This window comes from Anastrepha ludens, chromosome 5 (genome assembly GCF_028408465.1).
Source record: "Anastrepha ludens isolate Willacy chromosome 5, idAnaLude1.1, whole genome shotgun sequence".
In the NCBI taxonomy this organism is placed as follows: domain Eukaryota; kingdom Metazoa; phylum Arthropoda; class Insecta; order Diptera; family Tephritidae; genus Anastrepha; species Anastrepha ludens.
Window position 1 is genome coordinate 126,657,631 of NC_071501.1, and position 10,458 is coordinate 126,668,088.

Consider the following 10,458-nt stretch of genomic DNA (forward strand, 5'->3'; position numbering starts at 1 on the left):
AGTTTTATTTATTGTAGACCACTCGCCGATAAAGAAGTTGCAAATACAGTAGCGTGTGATTGAAGTTATACAGGCACCAGAGAAAGGCACGATGCAAGAATGATAGATTACAAGAGTGCGCCTTCCGAATTCGCTGTGTAGTTAGTCTACATGAGTAAACAATCAAAAGGAAAGAGAATCACTTGTTTGGAAATAGAATAGCAGGCGAAAGCTATAGAAATTACCAAACACAATAATGCTTTATATTTATTTGTGCATTCACAATTTAACAAGAGGCACTTCATTAGGTTGTATAGTTTAAATCTTACAATACTACCAAGCCATTCACTGAATTTTCACAAACATGTAATTTCTCCTGTTGTTGTTGCTGTAGCAGTATCTTCGCCCTGTCAGTGTAGTGTAGTTACCGGTCGTCTTCGTCTAGCTCATCTAACGGTAGGCCCAGGAAACTAGCTGTTTCGACGGGTTGGGTCCAGAGGGAGAGAATTGTTAGATGAGTGGGTTTTATAGGGCATGTGAAAAGGTGGTTAGTGTTGTGCGGGGTGCCTTCACATGCCGGACATATGTTTGGTATGTCGGGGTCGATTCTGGATAGGTAGGAGTTTAACCTGCTACAGTATCCAGAACGTAATTGTGCCAAGGTTACGCGGGACTCTCGGGAAAGCTGGAGCTCTTCGTCTGCAATAGGTGGTGGTTGGACTCCGATAACGGCATTCGGGGGTCGGGAGCTTAAGAAGGTGGTAAGGGTCTCCCGATGAATGTCGTTTATGGCCTGTCTATACACTGTCTGATCCTGGAGTGGTCTGTCAGTTTTGTCCTGGATCTCGTCCACGTAGTCTCCTGATGTGCCTGGGAGGTGGCTCAGGCACAAGCAAGTGTCTGCATGGGTAGGGCCTGCGGTAACACCCTAGCAGAAACTGCTTGCCGAGCATTTTGTTGTGCTCCTTTACAGGGAGCATGTGAGCCTTGTCGTGCAGATGTTGAATTGGGGACATCAGGAGACATCCTGTCGCGGTCCTGATAGCAGTATTTTGGCAGGTCTGGAGCTTCGTCCACTGCGTATCACTGGTTCCAAGCGACCAGACAGGCGCAGCATAGTTAAGAACCGGTCAGCCTATTGCTTTGAAAGTCGATAGCAACATTTCTTTGTCTTTGCCCCAAGTGCTGCCGGCAAGCGACTTGAGGACCTTGTTGCGATTCTGTATTCTCGTTGCAATAGCGGTTGTATGCGCTGAGAAGGAGAGCAAGCTGTCAAAGGTGACTCCCAATATTCTTGGGTTATTTACCGTCGGTATTGGGGTATCATCGACGTGCACCTGAAGTTGCGGCTTGACCTCCTTTGTCCAGGTGGTAAAAAGGGTCGCCGGTAATTTGTAATTTCTCCTCCTTTTGTTTGGTTTGTTCGTTTGTTTTGTATTGGAGAAGCCTGACGTCAGTCTTGTCAAAATCTCAATCTCAAATCTCGTACCTCTATTCTGCTCACAGTGAATTTGGCAGGATCATATAATTTTTAAATTAATAAATTTAAAATCTCTGCAGAGTAGGTGAACATCCCGACTTTGTCATTCGTTTTCGATATACTACGTGTGATTCGCTCGTGTTCAATCCACAGAGTTTCTCGATGTAGGCCTTGTTAGGTATGTAATGCTCTTATTACCATAATCTTAGCACATTGCTGACCGGGCAGGGTAAAATCGCGATACGCTTTTTCCCGCATCTTTATCGTTTTCACGGAATACTGTTCAAAATCTTGCAGTGTAATTATTTGGTGTGCATGTCTTAGAAAAAATATTTACTACTAGAAAAACAAGTCCGACTAGAGCGTGTAGGGTATGATTTACACGTAGGTGATTGTTGTACTTTTTATCGCACGAAAATAAATATTAAGAGTTGAATAATAAACGAAATTTATTACAATTTATTTATATTGTTTTACTTTAACATCCGCTTTCAAAACAATAGTCAATTTCAAAACAACTATAGCAACATAGCGTGCACAGTTTGGAGACAAGATGAAAGAAACGTATTCAAGCCTGGAATAAATGAACGAAATAAACAAAAGCTTCACACGACCTAGTATTTATTATTGTATATTATATACATTCTTTATCTTTATGTTTAGCTGATGTCGTTGCAGAAACGCACTCTGTAGTTTCCTATTGGCAGTCAATAGGCGACCGTTGTTAGAAATCATTTTTTCCATCATTTGAGTTTTCATTACCATCGAAAATATAATTTTTTTCATATTTGGTGAGAGTGTTTTTTTGCACATTCATCCATATCAAAAAAAAAATTCAAACCTTCTTTGGGCTATGAAAAATAATTAACGATGACGATTTCCGATTGTGTTACCCGCTTCGTACTTCTTATCCTTTTTGATTGGCTCGATTTGAGTTAACAAAGTCGGTGCTAGTTGGACACACCAACAGATTTTTTCAACACAAAGGATTTTTTTCTCCTCCTCTGGTACCGCATTGAATACTTGCACAGCTAGAGCTTTGTATCCATTCGGACGACATAACCTAGCCAGTTCATTGTTCCACCTTCTGAGTTATTCGCCGTCGCCAACGTGCAAAACTTCAAAAATCTTTACCCGCAGGCGTAGCAAACAAGTGAGAACCAAGATGCCTATGTTTTAGTCCGGCAAGAGCAGGTCGGCTCGGGAGACAGCGGTTGAAAAGAAAGTCAGGAATTCCCCGACACCATCATTGAATCCAGAAGGATGTCACTAACGAAGGAGTGCTACCAGCACTGCCACCAGCACTGCCAATAACACGGATTCCACATCAATGATAAAAGGAAATTCCTCTTACTTGCCAAGAGGAGTTTCCCTAACTTCTTCTACCATTTGTAGATTTGGCATCGGTTTAGTAGACACACAGAACTATCCTCTCGACAACACTGCTTGACTCTTTCTGTTCCGGCGAGAGGCCGGAGAGACTCTGCATTTAACAGAATCACCACCTTTCAGTTGTCCGTCTGTAGCTTAGGAGCGAAAGTCGGAGCAGGGAGGGAAGCCAGATACGTGCACGCGGACGCAAAGTCAGATCCTTCTCGTCCACCGTCTCCAGTATGATCCTATTTCCAAAGCCATTGCCTCCTCATAGGTTCCATAATACCACCTGGCACTTTTATATCAAAAGGTGGCTAATACTCCGGCGACGTCATGTCATTGTTATTTGGGCAGACCGCTATTAATTTAGGCAGACGTCCACAAATCTTGAGCCTCTTTTTGAGGAATTTTTCCTGCTCCTGGGAGCGCTGTTTCTTGACCCCTGCTTCCAGTCGTGGTGCGCTCTTTGCTTACCAACTTATCTTAACCATTCATTTTTGTTTACAAATCTTAGGTACTTTAACACTCTTCTTAGTTCTCTGACGTCACAGCATAGTTACACTATTTGTTCCACTTCAATTTGCCTAATGCTTTTTCTATCATAGTAAAGTTCTTTAAAACCTATTTTAATTGCACTCACCCAATAAATAATTAATTGGTTTTAAATAAGCCCGGGAATATTGCCACGTTGCGGTAGCAAATAAGGGCGTCACTTGCAGTTTTTGGGTGTTGGAAAAGCCAGAGAAACGCTTTTTTCAAAAGAAATGTGAAAAATAGTTTTTGAATAGTGTTTGAAATTGGTATAGTAACCAGCGGAAACGTGTGATGACATTTTTTTGGAAAATTTTCGTCATTCACTCACACTCACATTAGAACCTCCTTAGGCCGAAAAATGTGGTATATCTTTCTTGCCAGTGCCTTTGATTGTGCATTGTTTAAGAACCTACCTGTTACCTGTCTTGACATTGTTTTGGTTTACTATACTCCTCCTAATTTGTTAAAAGACGAAATTATCTTAAAATTAATCTGGACTTAATTTTCGGTGGTAAATACCCTGTGAGTTTGCTTTGAGCGTGAATAGCCCTTATGTGCATACATATGAACATGCGAATGCATGAACGTAAGTTTGTCCGAAGTACTTTGTTTAATAGAGCGATGCGTCATCAAATGCCTTAGTTGCTAGTAACTATAGGCAAAAAGTTGCGCCACCAATTGGCCATGAACTTTATATAAATAAAGTTACCATTTTTACATATGTAAACTATTATGAAATGTGAAAGCGAAATGACAAAACCTACATACACACATGTGAACATATACATATTCTGAACAAAATAGTACATAGGGGGTAAATTGCTGAAATTGGCGCATTTATGTATGTATGTCCCTATGTAACCACGTATAACCGCAGCTTGAAAGGCTACGTTAGCTGTGACTCTTTGACCGAAATTTGATGACTCATTTTCAAGCAAATACACTTACAATTCACAAGCTTAAGTACGATATGTATACATGCGTCAAGGCCGTGGCTACTTGGGACGTGGTGGGGGTTCCTGAGCAATCTCAACAACAAGTAGGCTAGTTGAGCGAAGTTAAAGTAAACATTTTAGCTCCACAACTGCATTTGTGAAGTGTTTGTATTGTTTATGGAACTCACAGTAATTTTTGACACTTTCGGCTGCGCTCTTAAATGCGGTAGAATAAAGTATCCGAAAGTCAGTAGCAAATAGTATGTGGAATTGTCATCCGGATAATTAATAAACATTTCTTTGTTATAAATTTTCGGATACTCAACACATTCTTCCTACTGTACACATTTTTATGTATATGGGTGTACATAATATATAATATAATATACATAGTACGTATAGTTCATGAATCGAGGCCATAAATATGTCTGTCTGTTTTGTGATACTACGATGAATTATACATAAACATTTATTTTATGAAATAGTAATAATATTTGAAACAATATCAAGAAATAGGAGGAGGAGCTCGGCCAAATACCCAAAACGGGTGTACGCGCCAATTATATATATATAATAATATTTAAATTCCAAACACTAATACATTCTGGATATATACATTCATGAATATTTCATCCGAGCTTCTTCTTCAGTTTGACCTGTGCTTGTCGGGTGACACTCGTACTTGCTTCGTGTCACATATACTTGTTGTCGGCTTTTGCATGATGTCGTCATGCATCCGACACGCACACATATAAGCAGCAGGACATGCATGCTTGAGCGTCACCAGGAGCTATTAGGGCAGGGTAAGGTAATATTTAAACTTTTTAATTCTCTTTATATGATGATATGATTTTAATAATGAATAACAATGAATATAATAGTCTCAAGAATATTGTGTCAGAATTTCAAGTCGATCGGAGTAAAATTGACGAAGCTATGAGCATTTGAGCGTCTGTTGCTCCGGACCGGGTTTCTATACGTGTTAGTTTTATCCTCACGTATGTATTTCTTCACATAGTTCACCAGGTATCCAAGGGAGCTTTTGTTTTAATTTTTATCCTATCACCGTAGCCGAATGGTTGGGGCGTGACTACCATTTGGTAGTTCGTAGGTTCGAACCGTGCATGGGGAACACCAAAATGATAGAAAAGTTTTTCTGCTTAAAATTGTAGGTCCCTCCATTTGAAGAACAACTGCAAGACGCATATCACCACCAGGAGGAGAAGCTCGGCCAAACACCCAGCGCCAATTATTTATTTTTATTTTTTATCCTACAATAACACAGACTATTTCGTTTTTTAAGAGAAAATCGGTTTTTTGACAAGTTTTTACTGTCTAAAACGATAATCTAAATTAAAATATTTTGAGGGAAGTACTAAAATAATATTGAATTTATGAGTTTAAAAAACACGTTTTTTAAAAAGGAAAATTCAAGAGTAGTAGGATGGGTTGAATAATTCGTATTACAAACGAAACAAAGAGTATACTCCTTTTGCTGTCAAGGTTCTTTAGTTTAATTAAAACGAGAAGTGATTTATAGATTCAGACGTAGATTCACCATTTTATTTAGAAATTTTTTCAATGAGTTGGAAGATCTTAGTAATGTGGAAATCAGGGATCTCCTAAAATTTTTTTAAAATTTACCTTTTGGTTTAAGGAGAGATAAAGGCAAGTTCCCCACGCACCGTCCCAATGGGCTATGAGCCTGAGTGTGTTCCATAGTGGACAACCGCTACAACCTAACCTAGGGGCATATTTAAGGACAAACCCTTCAGGTTCTATTTCGAGGTATGATGTAAATAGCGGAACAAAAAATAATGCACCCATATTTAAAATTTCTAGTGCACATGGCATTCAATATAATGAGCAGACCAGGCAACTAGGAAACTACAAAACGTTAAATATTTCAAAAATATGCAAAATAGGTAAAAAAAGAGAAAAAGGTTTGTGTTTAAAATGTAGCATACACATTTTATTCTAAAAAAAAAATAAAAATAAATATATGCACATGCATATGAATGTATAAATACTATTGCAGTATTGCCAAACTGTAAAACAGAAATATGATACGAATATTTGGATGTAAATTGCTCCACTTATTGCGCCATCTTTGCTTAAATGTTTTATACAGCGGTCAGGAAATGAGTTCAAAAGAGAGAGCTGCTATTGCAATTGTGTCAAATTTGCTAAATCCTTTCCCGAAATGCTTCCAAAACCATGTTTGATGATTCCATGCGCAAGTGAAAGGTCAGAGTGGACTTTCCCTAGAAAAAATCGAAAAAATGTGTGATTACATTAAACATGTAAATATAATTATGGATTCCTCAAACAGATTGCATTTGACGGGAACTGCAGATTTTCTTTTACTCAATCCAAGCTTATAGACAACGATAATGCTCCAACTCATCGATCAAGAGTTGAAAATTTATTTCTAACAAGAAGGTAATGACATCCCAAAAAATTACATGGAAGGCTCGTTTGATAATTTCAAAAATTATACAAAGGTATTTCGGAACAGAAGCCAAATATGCTGATTAATAAAAAATGTTTGAACGATTGTCACCTCATAAACTAAATCTACTTCAGTATAGCTCCATAAAAGTAATGTGGATACCTGTACAGGATACAGGCATTAGAGGAAAAGAATGAAGTAAATACAGGCATTTCAAAAATATAAAAACGTTTGTCAGGCTCAGAATAGGGCACACGATTACTACACATACACATCTACTTAACGCCCACACTGCACCACTACGAGGGGTGCCTTTTATATGTCGGGATTTGGCAACCCTGGTGTTGCAATCTGGCAACTGACAGCTGTATCGCAAAGTTTGACATTTTTTGGCTTTTACGTACTCAGAACGTTTTGAAATACCAGTGCTATTTGTGTTGTTTACAGTAACTTAAAATATTAATCTCGGTCCAAAAATGGAATTAAATCGTGAACATTTTCGTGCGATTATTTTTTACAACTTTCGACGTGGATTAACTCAGCAACATTGCATGGATGAACTTAATTCATTTTTTGGCGATGAAGCTCCACCAAGGACCAGTGTTTATCGATGGTATGGTGAATTCAATCGAGGTCGTAGTTCAACCCAAGACGAATTTCGTGAAGGTCGTCCAAAATCAGTTGTTGTTCCGAAAACCATTGATGCTGTGCGCGAACTGATATTGCAAGATCGTCATGTGACCTATCGTGAGATTGACACAATCTTAGGCATTAGTGGGACCAGCATACATTCAATATTTGACTGTCAAAAAAATTTGTTCGCGTTGGATCCCACACAATTTGTCAATCGCTCAAAAAAAGGCTCGTGTCGATTGGTCGAAGGAAATGCTCAAAAAATACGATCGCGGGGCTTCGAAACACGTCTATGACATCGTGACAGGTCATGAATCATGGATTTACGCGTATGAGCCCGAAAGTAAACAGCAGTCGACTGTATGGGTGTTTCAAGATGAGCCAAATCCAACAAAAGTTGTTCGCGCACGAAGCACTTCCAAGCAAATGGTCGCCTATTTTTTCGGAAAAACTGGACATGTCGCAACCGTACCACTAGAACAACGCAGAACAGTAAATTCTGAGTGGTACACAACCATTTGTTTGCCAGTTGTCTTCCAAGAAATTAGGAAAACCAATCGCCAAAGACGGATCACTCTTCACCAGGACAATGCGAGCCCTCACACATCGGCTCAAACAACTGCATTTTTGAGCACCCAAAACATCAAATTAATGGGTCATCCGCCGTATACTCCTGACTTGGCACCGAATGACTTCTTTTTATTCCCGTACGTAAGAAACAAACTGAGAGGTCAACGTTTTTCGACACCTGAAGAAGCGGTTGCGGCATTCAGAATGCATATTTTGGAGGTACCTCATTCAGAGTGGCAAAAGTGCTTCGACAATTGGTTCAAACGCATGCAAAAGTGTATAGATCTTCATGGAGAATATTTTGAAAAACAATAAAGTGATTTTCGATGATTAAAATTTATTTTTGTTCTCTAATCCCGACATATAAAAGGCACCCCTCGTACCATATCCCTCTTGCGGAGATAGCAACCACATAGTATCTCACATGCTCGATGACTGATCAGAGTATCAACAAAACAGAACAGCTCTATTTACTAACTCTAAACCTTCTGATCATCCTAAATGTATTAATGCCATCAATTTTAATATTCTATCACACTTTGTATCTCTCTCTCAGTTATAAATATACTAATTTTTATCTAGCCGACGACCCTGGCAGCCAGTGCTTTAGATTTAAGTGTAGCAATTATTTATAATTGTTTCTCTTTAAACAAATAAAAAAAAAGATTTGTCACAAAATATACACGCGTTTTTGGAATATAGAGTATACATACATATTCACATATGCTTTTATTTACAGTGGGAGTGAAATTAAGTACCCATAAATTTTCCGCAGAAGCTTTATCTCGATACTGCAAATGCCTTTCCATCGGTTTTTGTTGTTGGTGTTATAGCAGTTCATTAAGACCTGTCCTTGTGGTATAATCACGGATCGTCATCGTCTAACTCATCTAACGGTAGGCCCAGGAAACGTGCTGTTTTGACAGGTTAGGTCCAGAGAGAGAGAGGGTTGTTAGGTCCGCATTCGCTTATTAGGCGCAGTGCGACAGAAAATACAGTTACTGCCGTGAAGTGCATCTCGGCGACCTAACTACTGATTGTACTACTGTGGGCAAAAAGTAAGATGAATTTGGTTGTAAAATGAAAAATCTTAATTTATTCTTGTAAATCAATTTCATCCCCTTCAAAATAATCCCCTCTCGATGAAATACACTTATGCCAACGATTTTTCCAATCCCCGAAACGTGCCAAATAGTCCATTTCCGGTATAGCCATCAGCACCTTCTTCGATTCAGCTTTTATCTCCTCAATCGACTCGAAACGCGTTCCCCGGAGTGGTCTCTTGAGTTTTGGGAATAGCCAGAAGTCACACGGAGCCAAATCAGGCGAATACGGTGGTTGCGGAACGATATGCGTGGAATTTTTGGCGAAATGGTCACGAAGAACGAGTGCAGTGGGAGACAGTGTATTATCGTGATGCAAAAACCAAGAGTTGTTGGCCCATAATTCTGGTCTTTTTAGACGAATTGCTTCACGTAAACGACGCATAACGCTCAAATAATATTCTTCATTAACAGTTTGGCCAGGTGGAAGGAATTCATAGTGCACCACACCACGAAAATCGAAAAAAACAGTCATCATGACCATTATTTTTGAACGACTTTTACGTGCTCTTTTCGGTCTGGCCTCGCCTTTAGCACGATATTCGCTTGATTGGTCGGTTGTTTCAGGGTCGTAAGCATAAATCCAAGTCTCATCTCCCGTAATGATGCATTTGAGCTTGTCCTGATAGTCTGAAAGCTAAATGTTTCCGCAGCCGAAATTTCATTCCGCAAACTAAATATGATCGCACTTCTCTGCTCAATCAAATCAGACATTGTAAAAATCGAAAAATGCACTCTTGGTCGTTTGGTAAACACAAGCGCAAATATATTACTGATAATGGTTTTCACATGAAAGTTGGTCCAGATGTTATTAACAGTGCTGCCAACACATGAAAAAAATAACTAGAGCGAAATTTTAATCCCGCGAAGTTTGACAAATAAATTCACCTTACTTTTTGCCCACAGTGTTATATTAATTTAAGAATTACAGAAGGTTGTAAATTTAACTTGTCCATATTTTCTCCTGAAGTTAAATTAAAAGTACTCGCGAACACCCATCAATTTGCGTAACCTATCACATTTCGTGGAACGAACCATAATTCTTAGGGGTATGTACTGTTCTTTCACCATTGTTTAACATATCGAAAGCACAACATCTAAACAGAAAATCTCCAAATATAACCAATTCTCTGATTATAGTGAGTAATCGAAGAGACTGAATAATAGCACAAATAAGAGATTGCTGAGAGGAATGAGACAAATAATAGCGGGTTATTATAGCCATAACTAGTATTTTGTACTGCGGAGAGAAGCATTTCTTGTATTTGCCAAATGTATGGTTTAACAATATGTTGTCGAACATACATCTGATACTTTATATTTACGAAAATGCACACACATATAAAATTATGTACATATTTGCATTGTCACGAGAATATACCGGTACAGTTAAGCCGA